Source organism: Scylla paramamosain, chromosome 26 (genome assembly GCF_035594125.1).
Source record: "Scylla paramamosain isolate STU-SP2022 chromosome 26, ASM3559412v1, whole genome shotgun sequence".
NCBI lineage: Eukaryota > Metazoa > Arthropoda > Malacostraca > Decapoda > Portunidae > Scylla > Scylla paramamosain.
This window is the reverse complement of record NC_087176.1, coordinates 1962501-1990000: the sequence shown is the minus strand read 5'-3', so window position 1 is coordinate 1990000 and position 27500 is coordinate 1962501. Positions and strand designations below refer to the sequence as shown.

The 27500-nt window shown below is 43.8% G+C and overlaps 1 long non-coding RNA gene across 5 annotated transcripts in view; it reads right to left on the bottom strand.

Moving 5' to 3' along the window:
* Window positions 1-27500, bottom strand: part of LOC135113571 (uncharacterized) — a 395407-nt gene that overhangs the window by 135230 nt on the left and 232677 nt on the right. For all 5 annotated transcript variants that reach the window (XR_010274880.1, XR_010274879.1, XR_010274881.1 and 2 more), the window contains exon 5: window positions 16657-16719. This is a non-coding gene — a long non-coding RNA (uncharacterized LOC135113571). The remainder of the gene's footprint in view (window positions 1-16656; window positions 16720-27500) is intronic.

Sequence of the window (27500 nt, the reverse complement as noted above, 5' to 3'; positions counted from 1 at the left end):
TCTCTTATTTTCCGTCATTTTTAGTCTTTTCCTTCTTGCTTCACTTATTTTATTGGTTTCTTCTTCCTCTCCATAAGCCATTTTTTTTCATTTTTCTTTCTTTTTTATCTTATTCTCGTTTATTTTATCCAGTATTTCTTTTTCATCCTTTTTTTATTTTTATTCTATTTATTCTATATCTCAATTTGTTTTGCTTTCATTTTCTTAACCCTTTTCTCTCTTTCCTTCCTTCTTTCCTTTCTCCTTTTTTTCGTCCTTCTTTTCTTCCTTCCTGCTTTTTTTCCTTCCTTCCTTCCTTCCTTCCTTCAGTTTTTTCTTTCTTTCCTTTTTTCTTCCTTTCCGTTTTACCTTTTTCCTCCTTCCTTCTTTTTTCTTTCTTTTCCTTCCTTTCTTCCTTCTTTCAGTTTTTCTTTCCTTTCTTTCTTCCTTCCACTTTTTATCTTTTCCTCCTTCCTTCCTTTTATCTGTCTTTTTCCTTCCTTCCTTCCTTTCTTCCTTTCTTATTTTATTTTTTCTTTCCTTCCTTTCTTCCTTCCCGTCTTATCTTATCCTCCTTCCTTCCTTTTTTCTGTCTCTCTTTCTTTCTTTCTTTCCTTCCTTTCTTCCTTTCTTCCTTCCTTCCTCACTATTCCACACGTTAATGCCGTGGAGTGAAGTGTTTTGACTCATCCTCTCCCTCCTCCACCTTTCTTCCTTCTTCCCTCCTGCTCTCCTTCTCTTCCTCCTCCTCCTCCTCCTCCTCCTCCTCCTCCTTCCTTCCTCCCGTCCCCTCTTCACGCCTAGAATATCCTTCCTCCTTCAGACGTACTGGAAGACCTTCAGGAACTCTTTCTCCGCTTCCTTCTCTCTTTCTTCCCTATTTACCTCCTTCCTCTTCCTTCTCCTTTCCATTTCTCCTCCTTTTCCTCTCCTGCTCTTTATTCCTGACGACCTTCCCTCCTCCTCCTCCTCCTCTTTCTCCTCCTCCAACCATCCTACGCCCTTTTCCCTCCTTCCATTTCATCCTTTCCATTTCTCTTCCTTCACTTCTCTCCTTCTCTCCTTCCTTCTCTCCTTTATCACATTCATTGTCATTCCTACACCTTCTCTTCCTCCTCATCTTCCTTTCTCTCATTACCTCTCTCTCTCTCTCTCTCTCTCTCTCTCTCTCTCTCTCTCTCTCTCTCTCTCTCTCTCTCTCTCTCTCTCTCTCTCTCTCTCTCTCGCTTCTCTCCAGCTCACATTCACACTCCCAGAAGTCCTTATATAGCTCCTCTTCCTCTTCCTCCTCCTCCTCCTCCTCCTCCTCCTCCTCGTCACGGTAATACAAGAGAGTGTTGAAAAATGGAAATATCTTGTTGTCCGCCATTAGTAGAGGAGGGACTGAAAAATGGGGTAAATAATGGGATGGAAAATTTAGGTAATGGGGATTTTTCAACTGCTGGTACACTGAGGAGAGAGAGAGAGAGAGAGAGAGAGAGAGAGAGAGAGAGAGAGAGAGAGAGAGAGAGAGAGAGAGAGAGAGAGAGAGAGAGAGAGAGAGAGAGTTTAGAACAGCATGCATTACGAGTTGAATTAATAATGAAAAACCAGCTAAGGAAAAGAGAGAGAATCGAATTAGGGAGATGAAGGAGACGACGAGGAGGAGGAGGAAGAGGAGGAAGAGGAGGAAGAGGATGAGGAGGAGGAGGAGGAGGAGGAGGAGGAGGAAAAATAGAGGGTTAGTATAGGATTCTTAGACTCAACTACTAATACTTTTCCTCTTTGCCACCTCTCCTCCTCTTCCTCCTCCTCCTCCTCTTCCTCCTCCTCCACCTTCTCCTCAGGAACCAAGACACGTCCTCCATCGCCACCCCTCCCCCCTACTGCCTAATGGTGAGTGGTGTGCCAGGAAATACACTTCGTAAGACTCTCTCTCTCTCTCTCTCTCTCTCTCTCTCTCTCTCTCTCTCTCTCTCTCTCTCTCTCTCTCTCTCTCTGTCGGTGGCAGGTGTAGGTGCTCCTGATACTTGACTGTTGTGATGCTGAGGTTGGTACTAGTGCTGAAAGTAGTAGTAGTAGTAGTAGTAGTAGTAGTAGTAGTAGTGGTGGTGGGGGTTGTGGTAGTATTGGTGGTGGTGGTGATGGTGATGGTAATGGTGGTGTAGACTAACAGAGATACCAAAAAATCAATCAGTCAATCAATAAATAATACCAATAAAATTTTCCTTCTCTCTCTTAAAGACACACACACACACACACACACACACACACACACACACACACACATTTACATATCCAATTAAGTATCTAGAGTGAATTTGTTGCGATGCCTAAGGTTGTCTTAAGTTTCATCCTTGGGTAAGTGAGAAGTGATGTTGAAATTAAACTTAAGATCTCCCTCCCTCCCTTCCCCCCCTCTCTCTCTCTCTCTCACTCCCTCTCTCTCTCTCTCTCTCTCTCTCTCTCTCTCTCTCTCTCTCCTACAGTCCTCGTGGAAGTCTGCCAAAAACTTTCCATAAATAGGTAACAGTAACTTTCCCTACATCTGCCATGGAAATAAAAGAGTAACTGAAAGAATATAGAACACTTCTTAAAATTAAATATAAAATTCAATAAAACTCTAAGGTTTATTCACAGAGACAGAAAAAACACATGTATTCCTATAACACTAAGAAGATTCAAATTCTGACCACAACACACCGCCAACAAGTCCCTATACACACGCCAAGACTCCCCGCAAGGCAGTCACCTCTCCAACACCTGAAGTCCACAGCTACTCTTAAATCTTTATTATAATACCCGAAAAAACTCACATTCCTATAAAACACTGGAGAAAAGATTGAATTCCGACCATAACACAACGATAACAAGTCCCTCTCATGCACACGCCAGTCTCCCTACCAGGCTGTCATCTCGCCCACGCCCTAAGGAGATGCGCCCAAACTCCACATCTACTCCACCTAGTCTTAAATACGTAAAGTGGCTCATAATTCAAGCCAAGGCAACTAAAACAACTTCACAACTCGGCTGGACAAATTAAAACCCACTTGGGAGTCACTTTAAGCTCCAGGGAAGTAACTGAGCCACATACTGACAAAAACTTGGACCACGGAATGCAATAGTCACCCCTTATGCTTCTCCCCCCAGCCCACCCACCCACCCACCACCTTCTGTGACTCCTCTTTCTCCTCTTCCTTCATTTCTTCCCCTTCCATTTTCGTCTCTTCGTCATTTTTATTCTGTTTTTTTTTCTGCTTGTTTTTCCTTCCTCTCACTCCTATTTCTCCTTTTTCTTCTTTTTGCTCTCCTTCGTTTCGTTCTTCTAAACCTCCTCTCATACTGTCTCTTCTCCGTTTCCTCTTGTTCTTCATCCTCTTCCTCCTCTTCCTCCTCATCGCTTTCATTCTCTTCTTCTTCTTCTTTTCCTCTTCTTCCTTCTTCCTACTCCTACTACTAATTCTCATTTTCGTAATACTCCTTCTCCTCCACTAACTCCATCAACTCCTCCTCCTACAATCTTCATTCTCCTCCTCTTCTTCCTCCTCCTCCTCCTCTGCAACTCTCACTTCCCGAGGCAATGATACATATCCACTAACTTTCCTGAAACAGTACACACAGGCACCTCTCTCTCTCTCTCTCTCTCTCTCTCTCTCTCTCTCTCTCTCTCTCTCTCTCTCTCTCTCTCTCTCTCTCTCTCTCTCTCTCTCTCTCTCTCCGAACACTCCGCCTTTTCATCGCCTCTCCCATGCCACTCCATGCTCCCTTTCATATCGGCTCTCTCCACGCCCACTCTCACCTCTCCGCTCCTCTCGTCACGGCTGCACCCGAGGCGTCATTGCAAGGCGATGAGGAGACAAAAGACAAGAGCCAAATCCGCGTTAACGTTGAAAGTTGCCGCGAGAAAGAGAGAGAAGCGAGCGAGTGAAGGAAGCGGAGGGCGAACACAAAGGAACATGAAGAAAGGGCAAACAGTAGCTGACTTGTTGTGATAAGCTATAGAATCTGAAATAAGAATTGTAGGATAATAAAGTAGGAAGAGGAGGAGAAGGAAGAGGATCACAAAGGAACACAAATGAAGAACATGCGCCAGCAGACCTGTTGACCTTTACGTGGTTGTTTGTGATCAGCTACTCTCTCTGAAATAAGAGTTGTAGGATAATAAAGAAGGAGGAAGAGGAGGAGGAGGAGAAGCAAGAGGTATGCAAAGGAACACGAACGAAGAACGAACACCATCAGATCTGTTGTCCCTTACGTATTCGTTTGTGATAAGCTGTACTATCTGAAATAAGAGATCTAAAATAGTAAAGGAGAAACAGAAGGAGAAACTGAAGGAATACAAAGGAACACAAACGAAAAACAAGCACCATCAGATTTGTTGACCCTTACGTTGCTGTTTGTGATAAGCTGTTGTGCCTGAGGTAAGAGATGAAGGCCAGTAAAGGAGGTGGAGGAGGAGGAGATGGAAGAGGACGAGGTGGGTGTATATACAAGGCGGAGAGGGAAGAGCAGGAGGAAGGAGAAGATAAAGGAGAAGACAGAAATGGAAGAGAAGGAGGAAAAAACACACATACACCTTTCTCTTTATCTCCTATTTCCTTCTCCTTTGGTTCCGAGAGTAATCGTGAGAGAGAGAGAGAGAGAGAGAGAGAGAGAGAGAGAGAGAGAGAGAGAGAGAGAGAGAGAGAGGAGGAGAGAGAGAGAGAGAGAGAGAGAGAGAATATGAGGGACATTAACGTGGTATTTCCGTCATTAAAAGAGTAAAAGAAGTGAGTTATTATTATTATTATTATTACTGTTACTACTATTACTATTATTATTGTTGTTGTTGCTGTTGTTGTTATTATTATCATTCCATTGCTAATCCATCTAGTCTAAAAGCACCCCTCTCTCTCTCTCTCTCTCTCTCTCTCTCTCTCTCTCTGTCTCTCTCTCTCTCTCTCTCTCTCTACTCCTCGGCCTTTACGTGTTTCCTCTTATTTATCGCGCTCTTCCCGCACACCGCCGCCGCCGCCGCCTAATTCTTGGCCTCACACTCAGTGAAGGACACTCCTATTTTTCCTCTCCTCTTGTGGGGGGTGGGGGGAGGGTTAAAGGTTGCAGCAGGCACTTTCCTCCTCTTCCTCCTCCTCCTCTTCTTTGTCCTCATTCACCTCCTCCCCCTCCTTCTCCTCTTCTTCTTTCTCTTCCTCCACCATCTCCTCCTCCTCCTTCTTCTCCTCCTCCTCCTCCTCCTCCTCGCTCTCCTTCACCTCCTCCTCGTCGTCTATATTGTTCTCTTTCTTCTCTTATTCCACATGTTCGTGTTCTTCCTGTTCTTTGTTCCTTTTTCTCTTTTATCTTGTGTTTTCATCCTTCTATTTCTTTCTTTTCTTTTATTCTCGCACTTTCTCACTTTTTTGTTGTTGTTCTTGCTTTAGACTTTCTTCTTTTTGATATTTGTTATTCCAAGACTGTTATAAGATATGTGCGTAGAAGTGTGTGTGTGTGTGTGTGTGTGTGTGTGTGTGTGTGTGTGAATAGGTGGGGAAGGTGTGACTGTCCCTTTACTCTCTCTCTCTCTCTCTCTCTCTCTCTCTCTCTCTCTCTCTCTCTCTCTCTCTCTCTCTCTCTCTGTCTCCCTCACTCTGTTCCCTGCTGCCTAAACAAATATCCTTGCATCTATTTATTATCGCATCATATTTTTCCGTGCCTTTCTTTTTTTATTCCCTCTCCGCGTGTCTCCAATCGAGGGGCCGTGAATGTAAAGAATATCCTGCCGGTCATTCCCTGGACGCGGACATTTTCCAATCCACCTTCGTATTGCTTCCTTTGTGCCTTCTTTTCATTACCTGGACCTCTCATCGCGCTCGCTTTACGCACCTATCAGTCTCGCTATCAACCCTTTGTTCCCCCGAGCCCCGACGTGAGAACCAGGGAACATAGGCTGCCTGCGTGTGTGTGTGTGTGTGTGTGTGTGTGTGTGTGTGTGTGTGTGTGTGTGTGTGTGTGTGTGTGTGTGTGTGTGTGTGTGTGTGTGTGTTTGTCAGTGTGTGTGTGCGTGTTTTAGTAGAAAGTTACACTATGGACAGTAACATGTCTATGTTTGTGTTTGTCTCTCTCTCTCTCTCTCTCTCTCTCTCTCTCTCTCTGTGTGTGTGTGTGTGTGTGTGTGTGTGTGTGTGTGTGTGTGTGTGTGTGTGTGTGTGTGTGTGTGTGTGCGCGCACGCGCGCCAATGTTAGACAGAGCAGCACAAACACACACACACACACACACACACACACACACACACACACACACACACACACACACACACACACACACACACACACACACACACAAAGACTACGACAAAAGCAGCAGAAAAAAAAAAAAAAACGAAAGAGAAAGCGAAAAAAAAAAAAAAAAGTAGTGCGGTGCGGCGGAAACAGAAATAGACACAGCACAGAAATACGCCTCTATACGAGTACAGGGACACAGACCCACACAAATCCCGGCGGCTGAACGGGAGTGGCAGCGCCATGGAGGACGATCCCCTGCGGAATGTTATATGCAATCAGCGTGGTCGTCTCAGCTGCCCGTCCCTGGAGGGTTGTCGCGGCCGTCCAGACCAGACCAGAGGAGGCGCGGGGGGCATGGGGAGCACGGGGGGCACGGGTCTTCTTAACCAGATAACAAGCGAGCAGACCCAGACCAGGCATCCATTAATCCAATCCTTAGTCAGGTTCCCGTGGGGTCCTGCTCCTGCTACTGCTACTACTGCTCCTCCTCCTCCTCATCCTCCTGCTGCTCCTATACGATCTTGCTCAGCCTACCAGATCTTACTTCACGATACTAGATCAGATTCTCGCCTCTCTCTGCACGGCGGGATTGTCACAGCTCGAGGACACACGCCACGCGGCAGCTGTATTGCGGCACGGTGACTGCTGCTGGTGCTGTTGCTGCTGCTGCTGTTGCTGCTGCTGCTGTGCTGCTGTTGCTGCTTCTCTGCCTGTCGTCTTCATTCCGCCTCGCCTCACTTACTATTGCCAGGGACGCGCGATATCCAGGTACATCTCGTCAGGAGAGGGTGACAGTGCAGCTCCAGAGGAAGGTTCTTTCATCACCTTGGCCTGCGTCTCAATAAGTGTATCCAAATATAAGGCACGTGAAGCGGCAGGAAGAGACAAGGCTTAGGGCACCCTGGGGGATCCTCGGATTGTATCTAAGTCGATGCGTGGGTGTTGACATGCCGAGGATGGTGTTGATCGTGTCCTTGTGTCACCACCACTGTTGACATTACACGCTCAGCCTCCTGGGGTTAATTCTTGCTTGCCATCACCGTAAAGCTTAATATAGCCGAGGACACGAGGGAGGCGAGGCCGCTTCAAAACAGCAGACTCATGTTCTCCTATTGCCTTCAGTATTCATCTTGCAGATCCAAAATCACAGAGTCAGATCTGGCTCGCTATCACCATAAAACTTTATACAGTCGAGTACCACACGAGGACTTGGCGCCGCTTGAAAACACAACAAGCGCCTTCCAGACTTAAGAGAGCCACAGCCGAGCTTCTTGAAAGATGACAAGGGTCCAGAAACAAGCCATCCGCCGCTTGAAGGACGGCCTCGGGGGCGGAGCAGATTGGGGGCAGCGTGGAGTGGTGGAACAGCGCCGAGTAGCTGCAGGAAGGCCTCACCCCGAGGCCTCCACGCCACTCACCACACCAGCAGGGACACAGGCCACGCAGGGTACACAAGAGGCACAGCTGGCGGCGGCACGTTTCTCTCTCAGAATGTTGGGTCTCGCCTCGTGCTTGCTGGAGGAGAGAACCTAGCCTTTGTGTTTAGGGAGGCGCTGTGAACCTGCATTGCTCAGCTGTGTGGCTCGTTCAGGTGACCGTCAATGTCCCTCAACATAAGATGCACCATAATTTGGACGATAATTTCGCCAGGGACGCCCACAAAGCTCGTGACGGCAGCAAGTGCATATTTATTTTTTATACACAAAGTTAAGCATAGCAGGGATACACACAACTCTTCAAGGAGGGCGAAGCGGAGGAATTCAAGTGCTTGTCGCGAGGAAAACGTGAAATGTTGCTGAGGTACGCCTGGGAATACAGACTGGAGACATTACGCAGCGATAAGCCCTTCGGGGACCACGCAACATTAAGACGATAATGACGGCAATGGTGATAATAATGGTGAAATTGCATATACGGCTTTAAATAACTAGCTACTACTCTTCCTCACTAAATAAAAAGCAAAACAACAACGAATACAGGAAGGAAAGTGAAAAAAAAATATGATGAGGAAATCAAACCGGAAAAGGGCGACAGGTAAAAGGTGGAAAAAGTGAAGGCGGCGGAGGAAAAACACCTGTACGATGAAGGCAAGGAAAGGTGAGGGAGGGAAAAAAGGATGCCCATTAATACCACGTCGGGAGGAAACATTCTTCCCCATAAATCTTAGAGGAAGTAAGATTTTTCCCTCCAGCCTCTCTGCCTCCTCCTCCTCCTCCTCCTCCTCCTTTTCGTCTTCATTCTGGCGCCCACTCCTAGTTCTCCAGCTCTCTTTCATCTTTCTTTCTTCCCTTGCTCTTGTTCTTCATGCTTTATTCTTGCTCTTTTTCTTTCCTTCCATGCGTTTGTGTTTTCTTCATATGCTCCTCCTCTCTTCTTTCTCCACATTCTCCTATCTCCACATTCTCTTCTCACCTCCTCCATCTCCTACTCTTGATCTTCCTCCGCCATCATCACGACCACTACACCTACCTCCTCCTCCTCCTCCTTCTCCAGTAGGTCAGGCCCCTCGGCGTCTCCCAGCTCAGCCTCCACAAAGCCACGCCGGCATTGGTAACACTGACTACTTAAAGGCTGGAATTCCGAGGGCGAACCTTTGGCAACACTGAGCAGGACAAAGGGAGAGGCGCCCCCCCTGTTACCCCGAAGAGGATTTCCACGTTGGTAACACTGTCTACTGCTGAAGGAGTTAACGATATCACAGTTTACCGTGGGAGGCAATGAGGGGGATGAGAGAGGATGGGAAGGAAGGAATAGGTAATAATGAGTGCTGATAGAGGAAGGATGGGTAAAGAGTTGATAGGTGATGACAAGATGAGGCTGTGATGGGAAGGGATGGTGAAGGGGAAGGTGATAGGAGAGGATACAAGTGGTGTAGCAAAGGAAGGAGGGGATGGTGACGAGGGAAGGAGAAAGAAGGGAATAAGGAGGAAACATGAGTTATTATTGAGAAAATATTAATGAAACATGGTGCAAGAGAGAGAGAGAGAGAGAGAGAGAGAGAGAGAGAGAGAGAGAGAGAGAGAGAGAGAGAGAGAGAGAGAGAGAGAGAGAGAGAGAGAGAGAGAGATTGGCTCAAACTGAAGAAAGAGAAAAGAGGATTAAGAAAAACTTGAAATGAAGATACAAAAATACAATAAAAATGCAAGAAGTAAGAGAGAGAGAGAGAGAGAGAGAGAGAGAGAGAGAGAGAGAGAGAGAGAGAGAGAGAGAGAGAGAGAGAGAGAGAGAGAGAGAGAGAGAGTTAAATAAAACAACAATGAAAAATAGACAAGGAATTCAACTTCGCTCTAATATGAAAATTTCACTTGAAACGATTCCATTAAGGCAAATAATTTTCTTCGGATAACACACACACACACACACACACACACACACACACACACACACACAAACACACAAATTGCACAAAATACCTGTCCTTGAATTCTCACTCACAAAATAAAAAAGAAAAAATGTGTGTGTGTGTGTGTGTGTGTGTGTGTGTGTGTGTGTGTGTGTGTGTGTGTGTGTGTGTGTGTGTGTGTGTGTGTGTGTGTGTCCTTTACAGAGTGCACACACGCACACTGAAGTACTTAAAACTGAAATGACAGAGACACGCACATGCCGTATCCGTCACTTGGCCAGACACGAGAGCACACATGTAAACGATATCAATTTTGCTTTTTAGCCTTTAAACACACACACACACACACACACACACACACACACACACACACACACACACACACACACACACACACACACATTATTATCATTATTATTATTATTATTATTACACACACACACACACACACACACACACACACACACACACACACACACACACATCACCTGTACATTCTTACCTGCAAAAAAAATAATGAAAAATAAACGAATAAAAATATACCGTACATAAAATAGCAATGTAAAAAAAAAAGGCATAAAACATCCAATGAGAACCTTTTAAAATAATACAACTAACAACATTTTCCATCCCTACATGTGCTTCCCTTCCTAACACTCCCTGGTACTTTAAGCATTTTTTTTTTATATATATAATTTGTAATACCAATTCTTTTCCCTCATTCCTGACTTTAACTGTTCTGCATCATCACCTTTCTCTTCTAAGTTGCCAATGTTACCAGTCCCTAAGTCTTCAGTATCATCAGTAACTATTACATATATTTCTTAACCAATTCACTACGACATGTAAAAATTCACAGCACTAAAAGCAATGTATGAATTCTTTATAAGCACCTACAAGAAAGAAAGATGAAAAAGAATAGATTTTTGGCAATTTCTAGCCGGCTTAATGTTTGGCGGTGGCTGAAGAACGAGAAGAAATGTCCCCAGAGAGGTTAGTGATTATAGGCAGTGCACCCAATAGTAGTGAATGAATTAATAGTATTTTTTTTTTTCCCATTTCACCTCTAACTTCAACAACTCCTCGCCATCCCTTCCTCATCTTTGTCACTGGTAACTCCTCCATACCATTCCAGTCTCCTCTGTACCGTCTGTCACTCCTCCATACCATAGAGAACACATCCATATCATTCCTAACTCCCCCATAACAACACTCACTCCTCCCCGTCACCAGTAACCCTTCCATTTAACTCTCAACTTGACCTATTCCATATAATCTCCTTCGCCTCTATATCTCCCTTAACTCCATACCGTTCCTGACTCCCGTGTCATTCCTACAGCACGTTGTATAATATGAATAATTAAGACTACAGCTATAAATGATGAGCTGAATTATATGAATAACATGAATAATTATCGTCACTAAGGTTTCCAGTGTGAATAAAAGGATAAGAGAAAGAATTATATGTTTTTTTTTTCCTCACTATTTATGATGTTAATAACCAAGACTTCCAGTAGAAAGTTGTCTTGAAGGTAGATGAGAAATTAAATGAAAGTTCTGAGACAAAGCCTATGAGGAGTTTCAATCTAAAACAGCCTATTATTATTATTATTATTATTATTATTATTATTATTATTATTATTATTATTATTATTCCTGTTTTTCTTATTCTTAAAACTTTCATAACTTTTATTGTTTTTATCGTGGTTACTAATGTTCCTTATATAATTTCTCTTCCTTTTCTTTCATTCTTTTTATTTTTTTTCGTCATTCACTTCATTTTTCTTTCTCATTATTATTACTGCTACTACTGCTAATACAACAACTATCATCACCACCACTGGAGGCGCGGCAGTCTAGTTTACATTTATGGAACAAGACACAAACTTCCTGGACTGGGGCGGTGCATAATTCAGGCTGCGAGGACAACGGTGCCTTGATTATACAAAGCCGCCACAAAACAATGTTAGTTTAGTGTTACTTGGCGCGCCCTTCCATTCATCTTCCTTCTGCTCGCCACAAATAGATAATAAAATGCTGTGTTTACGGAAATCTGGGAAAAAACTGTGTTGAAATCATACTAGTGGGTCTTCGCTATCTCCCTTCTGCTCCTTCTAAATGGATAATAAAAGAGCGTGTTTACAGAACTCTGGGAAAACCGTGTAAAACTTGTACTACTTGGCCTCGGCTGTCCAGAAGAAAGGGGAGACAACAGAAGTGAGTCTGAAATGAATTGGAGCCTTTTCTTTCCCAGTCCTCCTCATCCTACTCCTTCTAAATGGATAATAAAATGTTGTGTTTACAGGGGACTGAGAAACACAGTGCAGGAGTTGTACGAGTGGGTCTCCGCCGTCCATAACAAAGGGAAGACAGCCAAAGAAGTGAGTCTCAAATGAATTGGAGTTTTGTACAGTAAAGTTAACAGAACTATTTGGTGGTGGGCGTTGTTCGTCAAGACAAACAAAGAGCAGACTTGAGATTCGAACTGCCAAAGACAACACACAAAATTAGACACATTTCATTTGTTCCACACCGTTCAAAGGTTACTCATTCTTCACGTTCTTACTGTACATCGCTCGTTCTTCCTTCTTATATCACGTAGCTTCTTACAGCTTCACCTAACTCAGTAGTGAAATACCATACTTTTTTCCTTCATTCTTCTGCTACACCATGTAAAATCGTTCATTCTTTATTCTTATCATATACCCAACAATTTTCATCTTTTACCTTACAACTTCTCATTCAGTCCAACAATAACCATACAGAAAAAAAAAAAAAAAACATTTTACCTCATTTCATTCCCATTCCCTCTTCATTCCTACATTCCCCGTGGGTCTATCAGTCTTGCATATCCACACGACTTGTTTCTTTCATTTCCGTCATTCACTTCCGGGTCTCGTTTAATTCCTCGCATGTCTCGCTGTATCTCTCCATCTAACATTATCTTCCCCTGGATCTCGCGCCGCCAACACGTTCCTTCCATGCTAACTTCTCGTCGTCGTTTTCATTTCTTCTCATCACACTGGTTGTAAAATTTTAATGTCCTCTCCCTTCCTTTGCCCACAGCCCGAGCACGTTACTCCTTCCTCATTAAGTAATATCCCTAAAACATTATTAGTATCATTTGTATTCTCGCTAATGTCCTTCCTTCTATTGTCTAACTGTGTAAATTCCCGCATTATATATCAGTTTAGCCTTATTTTACATTATGCATACATTATTTAAATTGTATGTATTTTAATGTTCACTTAGACAATCCCTCTACCTTAATTCACTTGGGTAACGTCTAAATTCCTACACGATATATCACTTTAATCACTAACCTAGCCTAATTTCACGTCCGCATACATCATTTAAATTCTGTTTACCTTAATGTTCAGTTTTACAATGTCTCTGTCTCACTCAGGTATTTTCACTTGGCTAGAGTCTAAATTCCCACACCAGACATCAATTCAGTCCCTAAGCTAACCTGTTTTACGAGATCAGCATACATCATTTGAATTTCATGAACTTAATTTTCAGTTTGACAATCTCTCCATTCTACGTGTTGTTTTTTGCTCTCACTTGTCCTCTCTGTTCCTCTCACTCCCCTGTGCTTCTCTCACGCTACATATTCAGTTGTGTTCTCTGCTCCTCTTATGTTACACACTCGTACGGCTCTTGCTTGGGGGGGGGGGAAGGGGACGAGGGTACAATGGTTTTTACAAAGAACTTCCCTGTGCGCTGATGCTTCACCTTCCACTACCGGCATTATTATTTCTCTCCAGGCGTTCACCTGAAGACTTTACCTTATACAACAAACATCACCATTATTTTTTTCTACATTCTTACTCTCAAGTTTTTGTTCCTTATTGCCATTTTTCCTTTCCATCTATTTTAGTAACTCAGCAATTACTCTCCATGTAGTGTTTACTTTTATTAGCCTTATAGTCACTCAGCAAATCTATCACTATTAACTTGAATTTTTCCTATCTGTTGTGTCTACTCTTGTCTATTGTTGCTGGTTGCTTCTTCACCCATTCTGTTACAAAAACTTCTTGTGACACCTTCCTTAACTCTTCCCTCACTCGATACCCTTTACCTTTTCTTACCTGTTGAAAATCTTACATTACTGATTCACTGTTCACCTTCTGCTACATAAAACTTCTAATATCTACTCAACTCTTCCCCTCACTCGACATATTTATACTCTACTTTTCTTCCCTGTTAATATTTTACATTATACTCATCCCCATTACTAATTCACCGTTCATCTTCTACTACAATAACTCAACTCAAGTCTATCCACCACTAAGCACACCTGACTCAATTATCCTCTTCCCTGCACTCGGCATTACCTTTTCTTCCCTGTTAAAATCTTTCATTACATTCACTCGTATTACTGATTCATTGTTCACCTTCTCTTCTACTACAATAACTCTGCCTAAGTCCCCCCATCACTAAGCACACCTGCCTCTATTATCCTTACCTTAGATCATCTTCGCACTGAACTGTTATCACAAGGTCGTCTGCATACAAAACCCCCCTATATCCCCGCAGCCTCTCAGCCCCGTCACTAAGTACACCCATCACCAACACAAACAGCAGTGGGCCTAAAAGTGTTCCCTGCTGCACGGTAAAAGGAGAGGGGAGTTCTGACTTCTTCTTGTACATGTAGTGTGGTAATTTTCGTTTTTGTTTTTCAGTGTTTCTGTGATTGCTCTCTTTTCAATAACTCTTAATAATGTATACGTTATTCCTAAAAATGTTAACACTGTATCACTTTTCTACTTCGCTTCAGTGTCTTTCTCTATTGGTTATTATTTTTTTTTTTTTTTAGTATTTTCCATAATTATTCGTGTTTCTGTGATTACTCTGTTTTCAGTAACTGTCTTAATACTGTATACATTATTCCTAAGATTTCTAACACTGTATCACTTTTCCACTTCGCTTCAGTGTCTTTCTCTACTGGTTATTATTGTTTCTATGCGTATTTTCCATAACTATTCGTGTTTCTGTGATTACTCTTTTCTCAGTAACTGTCTTGCCATCTATAACATTTCTCCATTTCACTTCATTGCCTTCTCCTGTAATTATCTGCCATGTACATTACGTCTATCATTCATTTCCCTCCCGATCCCTTCAGTCAGCCCCACATGATCCAGTTGTTGTGGCATATTACCTAAAAATAAATCTCTACCTGTTAATAAATCTGCCAATCCATCTACCTATTTCATTCCAAGACTCCAGCCTGCCATCAGTTAATCCTAATGAGATCTCTCTGAGCAGATTCAGCCATTAGATAAACAAACAGGCAAGGCAAGGCAAGGCAAGGCAAGGCAAGGCAAGGCAAGGCAAGGCAAGGGAAGGTAAGGCAACACAAGGCAGGAGGCGCAGGCAGTACAGGTGACGCAGGGTGCAGCGGTAAGGCAAACAGGTTGGTGGGTCAGTTAAGGTTTCAAAATACCACACAGAAAACTTCCATTTCGCCCTCTTGCCAAAATATGATCTAAGTATGTTTTTCTTTTAAGTCTCTTCCTCCTCCTCCTCCTCCTGTTCCTCATTCCACCATCCTTCGCCTCCTTCTTCTCCTTTTCCTATTTTTCATCCTCCTCCTTTTTTTCTCCTGATCCTAATCCTAGTTCTTCTTTTGCTCCTCCGTCCCCTTCTCCTCCTTCTTCTTCTTTTCCTCTTTCCTCTATTTCTGCTCTTCCTCCATCCCCTTGGTTTTCTTTCTTTTTCTCTTCCTCCTCCTCCTCCTCCTCTCCCTCCTCTTCTTCCTCCTCATCCCCCTTCTCCTCCTCCTCCTTCGTCCTCCCTTCTTTCTCTCCCTGCATACGTTTATCCTCCTTGCTCTCGCCTTACTTCTCTTTCTTCTTTTTACCTCCTCCCCCTGCTCCTGCTCCTGCTGCTGTGGCCCTCCGCACAAGATATAATACAAGGCCTGAGTTTCCCGTGAGGTTATTTACATTTTACGTAGCCATAAATGAAACATAACAAGCTGATAAACTGAAAATGTGACGGTGTATTCATGTTCTCCTGGCGCTTCTTTGCGTTATTATCACCTGCATTTCTTCACACCACCACCACCATTACTGCTACTACTACTACTACTACTACTACTACTACTACTACTACTACTACCACCACCACCACTTTCCATCTCTACAAAAATATCTTCTCTTAACTTTTTTATCACCTGCATTGCCACCACCACCACCACCACAACCACAACAACAACAACAACAACAGCTACTACACTACTACTACTACTACTACTACAACCATTCTCTGCCCCTACAAAAGTACTAGCTTCCCTTGTGCTTTTTTATATTTACACATAACTGGGGAGGGTCAGAGAGAGGGACGAATTTATGAATAGAAAAAAACGGTCCACTACAGCCGTGGCATAAAGAATAGAAAACTGGAGTAAAAAAGTTATCGCTGGAATGGACACATCTGTTTGTATTGTCATCGTAGCTTAAAAATGTTTCCTCCGTGTGTTTTTTTAAGGTGTAGGAAGGACAAAGGGGGGAGAAAATAGAGGAGTAATTTCCCTTAACGTTTAGAAGTACATGGAGGGGAGACACATTCATCTCTTTTAAAAGCCAGGCGGTTGTGTAATGGTTAATTCTGCTTATTTCCTCTCATGGTGTACAATTGTTGCCCTTATAGTCAGGTCGTAAGGAGGATGGGAATGAAAGAAAAAAAGCTTAATGTTTCTTATGGTTCGAAAATAAGTTGGATAAAAATTCACTTACTAAACTTTTCATTGCTACAGAATTTTCCTGCAGTCATCAAGAGTTTTTTACACCCTTGCTTTGTACTACAGTCTCTTAATTACTTGTGTAGCCTCAGAGCACAACATTAACCTCCTGTTGTTCCTCGTCTTTCTGTGTCCATGAAAACCATTTGTGCTCTGAATGTTAACACAGAACGACCACACCAGCGAAAGTGTTAAAATGCGCAGCGCTACGTCGTTATTGGAGTCCATCGCGTATCTTCACTCACACACCATAAAATTCCTTTCCTTGCCATTGAAGCTGCATGGAAAAGGAGGCCCAGCAGCTGATCCCATTCATTCTAAATACGTAATAATGAAAAACAACTCTCACCTCTTCACAAGTGTGGCCTCTAATCACTTGAGTCAGTCCACAACACCAGTCTCGTCACAGCCTCTTGAATGTGGAATGAATAAATGGTTTAGTGTCCCCAGAGAATGTACGCAGAATTTATCACCTTTAAAGAATGTTCCTATTATTAGATTAAATGTTTGTATTCCATAGGCTGCTAACATGTTCTCGTTTTATCCCTTCACTTAATTAACTTTTCAACAAGCGTGGGAACAAGTCAAAAAATAAAATAAATAAATAAATAAATAAATAAAATAAATAAAATAAATAAAATAAATAAAATAAATAATAAATAAAAAAAATAAGGATAAAAGCGAACAGAAAACTGGAAAAATCAAGATAAGAAATAAATCAGGACTAAGAAGTAAGTACGATTGAATTGCTCTCTCTCTCTCTCTCTCTCTCTCTCTCTCTCTCTCTCTCTCTCTCTCTCTCTCTCTCTCTCTCTCTCTCTCTCTCTCTCTCTCTCTCTCTCTCTCTCTTCAAGTGTCACTGTCAATACTTATCCTGAAGGGAGAAGAGCAAAAAAAAAAAAAAAAAAGAAGAAGAAGAGGAGAAAAGACAAAGAATGGACGAAGGATAAAAGAGGATAAAAAGGACCAAAAGAAAACATGGAAGAAGAAAGCGAAAATGTGAGCAAGAAGGCATGAGAACGGAGAAAGAAAGAAGGAAAGAAGGAAAGAAAGAAAAAAAAACACTCCGGAAGCAAGGATGGGCGAAGGAGGGCGAAGGAGAGACTGTAAGGCAAGCAAAGACATACGAAGGAGAGAAACATCATAGAAGGAAGTGAAAATGCGAATGAGAGGGGGATAGAAGGAAGGAAGAAACAAAGGAAGGAGCCAACGAGGGAACAAACGAGATTAAGGAGAGTGATACAGGAAGGAAGTACACAGGGAAAGAACAAAAAAAGCAGAAAATCAAGAAAATTTAAAAACGGAAGAAAAATAAGAGAGGAAAACTGGTGAAAAAGGAAAAACAAGAAAGGAAGAGGGAAGGAGAGGAAAAAAATAATCACTAAAGCAGGAGGAGGGAAGGGAAGAGAAAAGAACCAGAAATGCAATGAGTAGGAAATAAAGAGAGAGAGAGAGAGAGAGAGAGAGAGAGAGAGAGAGAGGAGAGAGAGAGAGAGAGAGAGAGAGAGAGAGAGAGAGAGAGAGAGAGAGAGAGAGAGAGAGAGAGGCGGTGTGGAGGAAACCTGTTAATATCGCATTACCAGAATTACCGAAGTTTATTTCCTTGTCAATAAATTAGATTTTCAGCTGCATTTATTAGGTCCTTTGATTTTCTGCTACTTCCCCCGCCACTGTTGCCTTCACCACCACCACCACCACCACCACCACCACCACCACCACCACCACTACTACTACTACTACTACTACTACTAAGACTACTATTTCTACTCTTACTACTACTACTACTATTACGCCACTACCACCACCACCAACACCACCACCAACAACAACAACAACAACAACAACAACTTCTACTACTACAAGTGCTACTACTACAACCACCCTCACCCAATCTACCACAACCAATGCTAGTAACACTTCTACTTGTAATTTACAACTACCACAGACAAAAGTTGCGACCACCACAAACAATATCACAAAATATTGCCTTGCCTACCACTACCACCACCACCACCGCCACCACCACCGCCACCACCACCACCACCACAGTAACAACAACGAAAGCAACATCATCACACATGACAAATGAAAACACAAGGGAACATAATATGAAACTATATAACTAAAAAAAAAAAAAAGTACAAAAAAAAAAACATATATAACAGGAAATTAACACGACTGACGAAAAGAAAAGAAAAAAAAAAGAAGAAAGAAAATTGTTTAAGTCTTGAAAATTTTGTGAATAAATGAATTAATGACGAGGTTTTTGATTTATTAGCTTACAGAAATATGTTACATCGGTTATTTATTAATATTCCCGAGCATGAATTACATAATGCTATCACGACCTTATCAGAATTACCTTTTTTTTATGCATATATTGGTATTCTTTTTCCTTTCCATTACATTTATCATTTTTTATGGAAACGTGGCAGGGAAATTATTGGCCTTCTTTCGAATAAATTACGTGTGTGTGTGTGTGTGTGTGTGTGTGTGTGTGTGTGTGTGTGTGTGTGTGTGTGTGTGTGCACCTCTCCCTTTAGTCTTATACAATATTCCTTAAGAGCAAGACGCCCAATGAAGGTTATTCGACCACTCCTCTCACTCTCACTCTCACTCTCACTCACTCTCACCCCACACACTGTCTCACTGGCTCACTCTCACATTCACCCTCACACACACACGCACATTCCCCTCCTCCTCCTCCTCCTCCTCCTCCTCCTCCTCCTCCTCCTCCTCCTCCTCCTCCTATCACCCATCAAAGTCTCACATTTAATTCACTCCAACAAGACCCAAGTGAGAGAGAGAGAGAGAGAGAGAGAGAGAGAGAGAGAGAGAGAGAGAGAGAGAGAGAGAGAGAGAGAGAGAGAGAGAGAGAGAGAGAGAGAGAGAGAGAGAGAGAGAGAGAGAGAGAGAGAGAGAGAGGGAAATTCCAATGGTATCGTAAGTGTTCTTTATCACGTTCATAAATGTGAGTTTGAGGCTCAACATTACTGAGTCCCGCCCACCACACCTGTTTCCTCCCACACCTACACACGCACGCACGCACACACACACACACACACACACACACACACACACACACACACACACACACACACACACACACGCTACCTTCTCCCAATTGCTATCATGACTTGACCTTGTAATTCTCTCTCTCTCTCCCTCTCTCTCTCTCTCTCTCTCTCTCTCTCTCTCTCTCTCTCTCTCTCTCTCTCTCTCTCTCTCTCTGTAAAGTAATTAAGGCCTTTTTATATGGGTGAAGTGTGAACTATTAAATATTTATGAGAGTTCTCTCTCTCTCTCTCTCTCTCTCTCTCTCTCCTCTCTCTCTCTCTCTCTCTCTCTCTCTCTCTCTCATATGCCTAGTCTCGTCTTACTAACAATTCCTCAGTATCCCCTCCCTCTCTCCCTACCTCCTTCCCTCCATCACTCCTCCTCCTCCTCCTCCTCCCGTGCCAAATCCACCACGCACCTCACCTTTACTTTGAACAATTCCTTATTTCTCTTTCACTCCACACACACACACACACACACACACACACACACACACACACACACACACACACACACACACACACAATAGAATTCCTCCCAATCTTGCTCTTTCTATCCTCCTTCCCATTTTATTTTAGTTCACTCCTTCTCTTAGTCCTTGTATCCATTTTCTCCTCCTCCTCCTCCTTCTTCTTCTCCTTTTATCAGCCACTTGTCCCTCACCCACATCACCTCATCCACTTCTCCCTCACAACATTTCGCTACCGATTCTCGTTCCCATTCCTACTCCCCTTACAAAACTTTCACGCCATCACCATCACCTCTTATGGAATACTGCACTGCCAACGCCTCCTCCTCCTCCTCCTCCTCCTCCTCCTCCTCCTCCTCCTTCTTCTCCTTTTCCTCATTCACTGGTTTTTCTTGTTTCCCCTTCTCCCCTTCCATGTCGCGTCCACCTTACTTCTCATTCGACTAGGAGGAGGAGGAGGAGGAGGAGGAGGAGGAGGAGGAGGAGGAGGAGGAGGAGGAGGAGGAGGCTCGTCAATCAATGATCTCCATGACACAAAATTAAACCTTTGTTTGAGAAATTTACTTTAATCTCTCCTCTTTGTTTCATACTATCTCTTTGGGACGGGATAGTGCTCTCTCTCCTCTCTCTCTCTCTCTCTCTCTCTCTCTCTCTCTCTCTCTCTCTCTCTCTCTCTCTCTCTCTCTCTCTCTCTCTCTCTCTCTCTCTCATATGCACTCAATGCAGTGATGGTGGTGCCGATGGCGGTTCGCAGAAATCAATCTCAATTTTTTTCCTCGCACACACACACACACACACACACACACACACACACACACACACACACACACACACACACACACACACACACACACACACACACAGTACTACAAGAACCACCACCGAAACCCATACCCATTCACCCTTGAAAAAAAAAAAAAAAAAAAAAAAAAATCACCAACCTAACCTAACCTATCAACCCATTTCCACCCATCCCCCCTCCCTTACTCTACCAACCCTACCTGACCTGGCCGTACCTGTGTGTGCCCCTACCTGCCAATATCTCACTGTACCATCACCCTCTGCTCCCTTTAAACCGAGCCTGCAGTCAATTAAACAACCGGACATTTATTGAAGGCATTTGCGAGGCATTCACAATATATACAGGCTGGCCCCGGGGTGCGTTCGTCCCAAAATGACACACGGTCCGGTACAGGTAAATGCTGTCCCGTCCATTCACGCGGCGGGGTCATCGCAGGTCTATTTGTAGGTAGTGTTAAGCGGCCTTGATCCGGGAGAGAGAGGGGCAGGTAAGGGGGGAGCACAGAGAGGGTGGGGTGAGCAGCAGGGGTCAGTGAATAGCTATGAAAAAGAATACATGGGAGAAATATGTAAGCTGAAAGTAACAGGGAGTGCAATATCGTGTGTGTGTGTGTGGGGGGGGGGAGTGGGGGGGTGTTAGTGCTTTAAGGAATATCAAGATTAGGTTAAGTTGGAATGGCTATGGAAAGGAATGGAAGAGGAGAAACATGAAAGCTGAGAGTAAAAAGGGGAGTGAAATAACATGTCTGTGTTTTTTTTTTTGGTGCTGGTATTTAAAAGGACATTATAATTACTAGGTTTCAGTGGCAATGGAACGGAATGAAAGAGGAGAAATATGTGAGCTGAGAGTAAAAGGGGGAGTGAAATGACGTGTCTGTGTTGCTTTTTTGTGTTGGTATTTTAAGATGGATATCATTTAACTAATGTATGCACTTAATGATGTAGATAACATACTATCTAGAATTTTATATGTTTATCTCTCTCTCTCTCTCTCTCTCTCTCTCTCTCTCTGTGTGTGTGTGTGTGTGTGTGTGTGTGTGTGTGTGTGTGTGTGTGTGTGTGTGTGTGTGTGTGTGTGTGTAGTTTGGTAGGTAGGTCAGTCGGAGACTACTACTACTACTACTACTACACACACACACACACACACACACACACACACACACACACACACACACACACACACACACACACACACCTGCCTACGCACATCTACCTACCTGCCTACACACGCACACACATACATACACACCCTGCCTACTTACCTACCTACACACACACCACACACATACACACACACACACACACACACACACACACACACACACACACACACACACACACCGAACCCAAAACACCAGGCAGCAAATTAAGACGACGTGAAAATGGTTCTGAAATCGAGTCTTGAAGGTGGAGGTCGTGATGGTGATGGTGGTGATGGTGGTGATGGTGATAGTAATAGCGGCGATGGTGGTGGTGGCGATAGTGATGGCGAGTAACAATAACACTAGCGAAGATACTGGTGGTGGCGGTGGTGGTGGAAATAGCAGTGATAATGGTGGTGATAGTGGTGGAGGTAATGGTAGTAGTAACACTGGTGGAGGTGGTGGAGGTGGTGGTGGTGGTGCCCCGGGGCTGGTGGGTGGGGCGGGGGCGGGGGAGCGAGGCGCGTGTGCGGTTGAGTAGAGAGGGAGAGGGAGTGAAGGGAGAGAGTGAGAGGGGAGGGAGAGAGGCGGCAGCGGGTGCAGGCTTCCCCAGTTTCACTCCGGCAGGTGTGGTAGCAAGTCTGCCTGGAGAACACGCTGGCGGGACGCACACGCACACCGCACACGCTCACACACACGCACATACACACGTACACACGCACACGTACACACGCACACGGAGGAGAAGGAGGAGGAGGTGAGCTGCGGTGTGTGTTGTCATGTTCTGCGCTAATAAGAGCAGCACGCGAGGCACGTGATGAACTGTTGACAAATTAAGGAAGTAAAAATGTGCTCCTGACGGAAGACTCGCCCTTAGAACTTGAATATTATCCCTCAGAAAGAAAAAAAAGGTAACGTAAAGTGCACCTTCTTATTTCCACTACCACTACTACTACAACTACTACTACTACTACTACTATTACTACTACTACTGCTACTATTACTACTTCGTTGCGTATCGACGTGCGAATACTTTCCACCGTATTTTCGCAACAGTGATAAGAGGAAGCGAATATTTACAAACGGTCACTTGAATGATAAACAAGAATTTGTCTACTCCACGATAACCGAAGGAAAAGGACAAGAAGAACCGGCGGGGAAGGAGGAGGAGGAGGAGGAGGAGGAGGAGGAGGAGGAGGAGGAGGAGGAGGAGGAGGAGGAGGAGGAGGAGTGCAAGGCGGGAAGGAGGAGGAGAAGGAGGAGGAGGTGAAAGGAAGGAGACAGTGATTACGTGGAGAGAAGAGAAGTGGAGACGGTGGAGGAGGAGACACTGTGCGGTGATGATGATAGTGGTGGTGATAATGATGGAAATGGTGATGAGCGGGATGAAGAGAGTGACGTCAACTTTCGATAAAGCAACAAAAGAAAGCGAAAAAACAATAACAACGACAAGGGGTGAGCGTCGCGAAGAGGAGGGAAGGAGAGAGACAACAATAAAAGAGGAGGGAGAAGAAGACGATCGAGAAAATATACCAGGTCGTCTTTCCTCCTCCTCCTCCTTCCTCCTCCTCCTCCTCCTCCTCCTCCTCTTCCTCCTCCTCCTCAAGCACCACCAGGACCACCTTCGTCATGAGGGTTCCCCACCACATACTGCTGGTGGTGGTGCTGCTGCTGCTGTTGTGGGTGGAGGTGACCCTGCAGTCTCTTGAGGAAGGTGAGTGGGAGAGACTGTGATTGGCTGCTGCTACTGTTGTTATTATCGTTGTAACCTGATTTAACCTAACCTAACCTCAGCTTTCCTTCCCTTCCCTTCCTTGGCCCTTCCCTTCCCTTAGTTCCTCCTTTCTCTTCCCTTCCCTTCTCTTCCATTCCATCCCCTTCCCTTCGTTTCCCTTACCCTATCCTGCCTTTCCTTTCCTTACCCTACTGTACCTTTCCTTACCTAACCTTAAGTCATGTGATCTAGATTTGCCTTGCCTTGCCTTGCGTTACCTTACTTGATCTGATTATCTTACCTCATGTGGTCTATCATTTCCTTACTTTGCCTTGTAATATTACCTTACCTTATTTAATCTGATCTATTATAAGAATCACCAAGACCAGAATGTATTATTATTATTATTATTATCATTATTGTTATCATTATTATTATTACTGCTACTACTACTGCTAATATTATCACTCTACTAGTATTATCACTATTATTAACACCATCATCGTCGTCATCATTACTGTCGCTGTTGTTTTCATTCGTCAGCGTTAATTAGGGAATATGAAAGGTCTGTCCGGCGAAATTATTAACACGAATAATGAGTAATAATAACACAAAGGGAAGCAGGTGAATAGAAAACGACAAAGCACCACCGACACAAACTTATATGCAAAACTAATGAACTCGTGTGATGCATAATTTTTTGTCAACCTAAATTACAACTAACAGAAACAACGAGAACAGGAACGAGGATGAAAATAACTAGAGCAATGCATACCAAACTGTCTTCGAGTTGGGATGAAAAAATAAATCTGGCCTGTGTGTGTGTGTGTGTGTGTGTGTGTGTGTGTGTGTGTGTGTGTGTGTGTGTGTGTGTGTGTGTGTGTGTGTGTGTGTGTGTGTGTGTTCAAGGACTGTGTGCGCGGTCTGAATTGTATTCGATAACCAATTCAAAAATATGAATGAAGTACAATGTAAAACGAGGAAGGACGAGAGAGAGAGAGAGAGAGAGAGAGAGAGAGAGAGAGAGAGAGAGAGAGAGAGAGAGAGAGAGAGAGAGAGAGAGAGAGAGAGAGAGAGAGCGCACGTCTCTTAATTATTACTCTCAAAATGAGAGCAACAAAGCAACACTTTTTCCGTGGAAGAAAAAAATAAACAGGAAGAAGAGAAAAATAAAGAAATTTAATGAAAGCAACAATTAAGTGAATCCCACTCTTTAGAAACACTGGAAACAAAAGAAAACGATGAAAAAAAGAACAAACAATAAATTTATACCCCAACGCATGACCTCGTGACCTTTTAAAGTGACCTGCATTGACCTCACCCTCACACCACTCTGCCCTTGAGGAGAGAGTGTCCCTCATGACGCACAGTTGACTGGAGCTCCCTCGAGCCTCGTAAAGCTCGCACAATTGCCGCGATGTCCTAATCTCCCACTCATCTCCCTCCTGATGAGATGCTCCCACGCTGCTCTTCTTTTTTTCCAGATTTTCGAAGCTTTTATGACATCACAGTCTCGTCTCATGGTTCTCCAAAACCCTTGGAATCTTCTCTGCTTCTTGATTCGTTTATGAGTTGAGAAGAAGCGGTTTTGATGCTCCACTGATCTTCTATCGGTGTTTGAAATGTGAGATTAAACAGGTCGTAAAGATTTTCAATATGATCTCTTGCAGGAAATGAATCGTGAAGTCTCCTTCGTGAATATTCAAACCTGACCGGAGACAAGAACTAAACCTTCCGGGGACTTACATCCTCTCTCGAATATTCAAATACAATAATAGCGAGATAAACTTTGACTCACGTATCTTGGACAATAATATTTCACAGCCCAATTCTTCCCCAACAAAGAAAACTTATATTCTTCAACGTAAACTTTCACAACACTTTCCCTAACTCATAAGAGCCGCTGATCGCCTCTACTGCGGCAATATTGTCCTGGGCTCCCGGGTACACCACCACCACCACCATCACCACCCATTCTGATTGCTACACCAGACAAAGGCCGCCTCTGTCAATTCCACACCATAACAGTAAACTCCTTATCTCTCCCCTCCATCTATTCGTAACGACCTCTGATCGCTTCTACTGTGGCAAAACTGTTATACGTTCAGAGACATCATCAGACACAATGACGCTACAAGACAAAGGCCGTCTGTGTCAATTCCAGCCAATAACAGTAAGCTTCTCATCGCTCTGTCTATTCACGGAGGCCTCTGTTCGCTTGTATTGTCACAAAATTGTTTATAAGTTCAAAGAGACATCATGAGACACAATATCACTACGAGACAAGGAGCGCCAGTGTCTGCTCCAGGCCACTCCAGCAGCACTTCTCATCTCTCCATCCAGATATTTCCCGCTCTTCTTTTCCCATCGCCACGTTGCCATTGTGTTGTTGTCCTGTTCCTTGACACTAATATACATGCGATCCCTCAAGACTTATGCTGCTCTGCCGGCTGTCTCCCTTACGCATGTCAGCTTCGTCCACCTCCCACTCCTCCTCCTCCTCTAGACGCCTTTGACACACTCCTTCCACGAGGGAAAAAATAAGAAGGAAAAAGAGTGAAAGGGAAAGAAAGATTAGCGAAGAACTGGACTGGAAAACTTGATTGCAACGTGACGCAAGACCATGAGTTCCCTACTGCTGCTGCTGCTGCTGCTGCTGGAACTACTGCTGCTACTATTGCTACTACTCTACTACTACTACTACTACTACTACTACTACTACTGATGATATATTACTACTACCACCACCACTACTACTACAATTACCACAACCCACACCATCTTACCACGAAAAGAACAACAACAACAACTACTACTACTACTACTACTACTACTACTACTACTACTACTACTACTACTGTTACTACTACTGATGCTTCAACGGCCACATCCCCACTAACACTGTTACTGCTATAGTCCTACGACCACTACTAGTATTTCTACTGGTGGTGGTGGTGGTGGTGGTGGATGCTGCAGGACCGTCTCCTTTTCAATTCAGGCCCTGCCCAGCGTCCGCCCAATTGGCCTTAACTTAATGGAGCCCAACAAAGCCCAATCCAACAGCGTCTCTCATTAATCTTACTTAATCAGGGGAAACACTCGGCCGCAATAATAAACTTTCCCTTCTCCCTTCTCTTTCTTTCCTGCAGCCGCATGCTCCCTTCTGTCTCCCTCTCCCTCTCTCTCTCTCTCTCTCTCTCTCTCTCTTCATAAATGATTATTAGGGTCAAGGTAATTACAATGATGATGATAATGTGCTTACTGCTGTACTGCGATGGTTATTATTTGTTAACATGACATGGCAGTGGAGAGAGAGAGAGAGAGAGAGAGAGAGAGAGAGAGAGAGAGAGAGAGAGAGAGAGAGAGAGAGAGAGAGAGAGAGAGAGAGAGAGAGAGAGAGAGAGAGAGAGAGAGAGAGAGAGAGAGAGAGAGAGAGAGAGAGAGAGAGAGAGAGAGAGAGAGAGAGAGAGAGAGAGAGAGAGAGAATGAGAGAGAGAGAGACGGGACTGAGTTTCTAGACGTACCACACACAGACAGACACATGACCATAAGCAAACTACACACACACACACACACACACACACACACACACACACACACACACACACACACACACACACACACACACACATGCACAGAATCTCAAAGAAACAAACACACAAAAAAAGAGAGAAACACGTAGACAACCTCTGAAAGAACCACTGACACAGATGACAACAGAATTTCCAGAGCAAGACAGAAGCAAGGAGAGAGAGAGAGAGACAAAAAAGAAAATAATAAACACTGGAAGTAACTAGCGATAATTCAGAGTGAGAGGATGAAGTGAGAATAACAGCAAGGGCGAGAGAGGGAGAGGGAGTGAGAAGGTGAGAGGGAGACACAGCAACCAATGAAAATCTAGTTTTAGTTACCCCTTGAGAGAAAGAAAACGTCATGATGTTGATTTATTACCTCAAACACTGGGGAATGCTCTCTCTCTCTCTCTCTCTCTCTCTCTCTCTCTCTCTCTC